At 39.2% G+C, this 4,687-nt stretch overlaps 1 pseudogene; it reads right to left on the bottom strand.

The window, feature by feature from the left end:
• Positions 1 to 789: 789 nt before the first annotated feature.
• Positions 790 to 904, bottom strand: LOC126019555 (uncharacterized; annotated as a pseudogene).
• Between the last annotated feature and the right edge of the window lie 3,783 nt (positions 905 to 4,687).

A 4,687-nucleotide genomic window follows, 5' to 3' on the forward strand; every position in this document is an offset into this window, starting at 1 on the left:
GCCCTTGGAGTATATTGTCACGGGATCAACTATAGCCTCTGTTCTTGTCCCTCAAGTCCCCAGATTGTAATACCTTATAATATTTCTTAGCAGCACACAAAGCAATCTAATGCCACGAAACTTATGTAACTCTTTAAACATTAAAGGCATAGTACTTTTTTACATTTCCATGCATATGCGTTTTTGTTTAAGTTAAACTCAAACGTTTAAGTGTTTTTTTTTTAAAGTAGCACAGTAAAATGATGTTAGAGTGGCAATTATTGTTTGCCTAGGCCCAGCAAAATATGAGGGACATGAAAAGGAAAAGCCTTCGATTAAATAGAAGGAGACCTTACCCCTGAAGTTTCCTGGCATTAAACCAACTCTAGGCTACAGGCAAACTAGTTTGTCCAATCCAAGTCATTTTCTGTAGTGCCAACAAACTTATTTTTCACACAGTCTCTGTTGTTAGTATCATGTTTATGTTTTAAAGATTCTGGAATCTTCATATCCTACATTGAAGTCAGGATGTGGAGCATCCTCTAGTTTCAGCTCACAATTAAAGGGCCATGCAGAGAGCCACATCCTGTAAGCAGGTCGTTGTTGTTGTCAAGTCTTTTTAGTAATAAGGTAAGTCTCTTTTGAGCAGGTCGATGTCAGAGCAGAGGTAGGGTTTTCTCTGGTAGAGGATTGCTTCCAGGTGATGTTATAAAAGAGCTGGGATGTTTCGCAGATAGCTTCCCTGGTTCAGGGGAGAATGGAGAATACCCATTCTTCTGAGGCCTGTGCCAGGTCATTATGTCAATGTTCAGGGTGTAAGTCCCATTTTGCATATAACATTTTTAAAGCAATGATAATTTTTAAGTCTATAATACTGATAAGAACAGATACTACCCTTGATCTTAGCCAAAAGCCAAGAAGCGATTGAAGCCTAGAATACTAAGGAATACAGTAATGAGCACTGAGTCTACATCACCAAGTATTGTATAATGGTCTTGAGCATCGAAATTCCTTTACTGAAAGCAAACTGCAAACCTGGGCATTAAGATATAATAGTAAACTAGCTAGAATTGAAAATAAATTGCACAAAGGTACTCAATAAATGAGCACTGTAGCAAGAGTCTCTGGCATGCAGATGCCTGATCCAATATATCTGTGGACATAAAGATTAGATCATATTAGATGGCATAATTGGAAAGTGAATAATTTAGAATAGTTGTCAAGACCTGATCCTAATGCACACCACTGTATTTGGAGTCTAATAGAATATAGTGTAGTAATACAAAACTAGGACATCCAAACTGTATCTCTAAGAGCCACTGTGAACAAATACACTAAAAAGGTATAACATATATATTGAAATGAAGACACAAAGCATTCTTGTAATGAGCACTGTAGTGAGTCCAGGGATTCCAAATGCATTCTACCACAGTTTCTGTGATTAAAAAACATTAGGACATTACTATAGACATCTATAAAGAGCAGATATTTGAACACCTGTTCAAGTTTAGCAGCTGTATCTAAAATCTGGTAGAATTCTTTATGGAAGAATCCAGCTATTCTCTCATTTTTTAAATATGAATCATTATTTTATGGAGGTGGGATACTTTGCCAAGCTATTACAAACATTGCTTTTACATTTGCTGATCTACTACACCCTCTCCTCCAATGAGTGTTTCTAGATCCTCCACTTTATTCCATAGTTTCATTATCTTCAGTGTCCTGTCTCCTCAGACTAGGCTTTATCAAAAATGGCTGAAGATTAGTTTCTATGGGAAATCTAATATTTAATTCTTTATAATGTACATATGACCAGACATCTATCATTTCTCTGCCAGCAAAGAAGACATCGGAATAGACAAAAAAATCACAATTCAAAGCCAAAGATTGGAAGACAATAGTCAAATTTTCTTCCTTCCTTCCTTCCTTCCTTCTCCCTCCCCCCCTCCTTCCTTCCTTCCTTCCTTCCTTCCTTCCTTCCTTCCTTCCTTCCTTCCTTCCTTCCTTCCTTCCTTTCTTCCTTCCTTCCTCTGTCTCCTCCCTTTCTGTCTCCCTCACTTTTTTCTCCATTTCTCCCATTCGTTCCCTTTTCAAAGACCTTCCTTCCATCCTCCCTCCTCCTCCTCCCTCCTTCCTTTCTCCTCCTCCTCCTCCTCCTCCTCCTCCTTCCTTCCTTCCTTCCTTCCTTTCCTTCCTTCCTTCCTTCCTTCCTTCCTTCTTTCCTTTCCTTTCCTTCCTTCCTTCTTTTTCTTTCTTTCTTTCTTTCTTTCTTTCTTTCTTTCTTTCTTTCTTTCTTTCTTTCTTTCTTTCTTTCTTTCTTTCTTTCTTTCTTTCTTTCTTTCTTTCTTTCTTTCTTTTTTCTTCTTTCTTTCTCTCTCTCTCTTTCTTTCTCTCTCTCTTTCTTTCTCTCTCTCTCTTTCTTTCTCTTTCTTTCTTTCTTTCTTTCTTTCTTTCTTTCTTTCTTTCTTTCTTTCTTTCTTTCTTTCTTTCTTTCTTTCTTTCTTTCTTTCTTTCTTTCTTTCTTTCTTTCTTTCTTTCTTTCTTTCTTTCTTTCTTTCTTCTTTCTTTCTTTCTTTCTTTCTTTCTTTCTTTCTTTCTTTCTTTCATCAAGCGGCACTGTTAACATATATAGAGATAGCACATCTTGGACTACAATATATTATATGATAGATATACACATATGTATATATATTGTTTTTTTGACTCACACCCGGCAGCGCTCAGGGATTACTCCTAGCACTAAGCTCATAAATCGCTCCTGGTAGGTTTGGGAACCAGATGGGATTTCAGTATTCGAACCACTGACCTTTTGCATGCAAGACAAATAGTTTCCCTCCATGCTATCTCTCTGGCCACAACAATATATTTTTTGTTTGCCTTTTTGCAGCAAAACTAAAGCAGCAAATTAGTTCAATTTTCTTTTTATTTTATGGTAAATATTGAGCATTTAAGACCCCCTTTGAGCATTTAAGTCTTTCTATATGCTAAGTATTAGAACTTTGAAGGTATTTTTAAAATAGCTGAAAATATAAAACAATGGAGCGATAGCGCAGCAGTAGGGCATTTGACTTGCACGCAGCTGATCCAGGATGAACCTCGGTTCAATCCCCAGTGTTCCATATGTTCCCCCAAGCCAGGTGCGATTTGTGAGCACATATGCAGGAGTAACCACTGAGCATTACTGGGTGTGGCCCGAAACCAAACAACAACAACAAATCTGGTGCCAGGGTGATAGCACAGCTGCAGAGCATTTGTCTAGTAGGCTGCCAAATTATGGACTCAGGTTTGGTTCTTGGCATCCCAAATGAGCCTATTAGCCCACCATGAGTGATTCCTGAGTGCAGATCCAGGAGTAACCTCTGAGCTGACCATGTGTGGTCCAGAAACAGACAAAATACCTCCCTATAACAATCCTGTGTGAGCACAGCTTCTTTCTCTACAGCACATGCCTTCTAAACATTCTATCACAATTATATTTTTGTCCAGGAACTTTTCTTTACATAGTATCAGTTTTATACTCCAGTCAAATTGTGCAGTGGGGGATTATATACCAACTTTTGTGATCCTAACTCTAATAAGTTCTGATAACCACTGCCATCGGACCAGTCCATAATATCAGTTTTACTGTAAGAAAAATTTCTTTCTTTTCTCCAACAATATCTCCATACATTCTCTGTTTTATTTTAAACGCGCATGTCCAGACCTTGAAAAACATTCCCTGTGCTTAATGCCCTTGTGAAACTTAGTTCAACTTGATTTTCTGAGAGATCTGGAAAGTATTTGCATTTTTTGTAAGTGACAGTGATAGCCATAAATTTCACTCACCGGCAAGCCTGAATTAATAAACAAATACACAGGAGCACAGAATTATGATTCTCTATCTTTGGTAGTCTTCTGATGCCTTCATGATTAGCTTCCCCTTCTCTCACCTGAGACCTGACCCTAAGGCCTGATTCTTGGGAGCTTCATCTTTCACAGGTTGAAGCACAGTTTGCTGCACAGTCATTCTCAGTTTATCATGACAAATTTTGCATAGCTCTCGGACGTAGAGCATAGATCCCATGTGAAAATGTCAAAGGCATTAGATGTTCCCAGTGAATGATCTGACAACTTTAGTATGCTCCTGGGAGGTTTCTTCCTATTGAGTCAACTAGAACATTGGCTTCTTTTACCCTTAAGATTTTGATTCTCGGTTCATGAAACACTCCCATAGATCCCACGAACAAGCTAGCACATTATACTTACACATTACACGCATTACCAGAATCCACTTCAGTGCTAGAACAGGCACCCTGTTCACACCGGTGTGTCCCTCAAGTGTTTGTGCCCCTTAGGTAGCACTCAGACAGACTACTTAGGTAGCCTCAGAGAGGTGTGGTTGGGTCTCACTGGTGCCACCCTCTGCCCTCGGTGGAGTCTGAACAGCACAGCAGAATAGGGTGGTCCGAGTTGACACCTCACATCTATGGATTGTGAGCATGCGTGCAAATGCATGACTAGACAACCAGATGGGCAGAATGGGAATCAGGGAACCCTTAAACCTGTGTGCAGACTTCATTAGACAGACCCCAATATATAAGATCGTGAGGCTCAGCAAGGTTTACAGGAGACAATATTGGTTTCCAGGTTTGTAGGAAACATATGATGAGGTCAGTGACCCAAGACTGTGTGAACAGCCAGAAACAGCCCAGGTATAATCCTCCGGAAA

This window comes from Suncus etruscus, chromosome 9, assembly GCF_024139225.1.
Source record: "Suncus etruscus isolate mSunEtr1 chromosome 9, mSunEtr1.pri.cur, whole genome shotgun sequence".
Lineage (NCBI taxonomy): Eukaryota > Metazoa > Chordata > Mammalia > Eulipotyphla > Soricidae > Suncus > Suncus etruscus.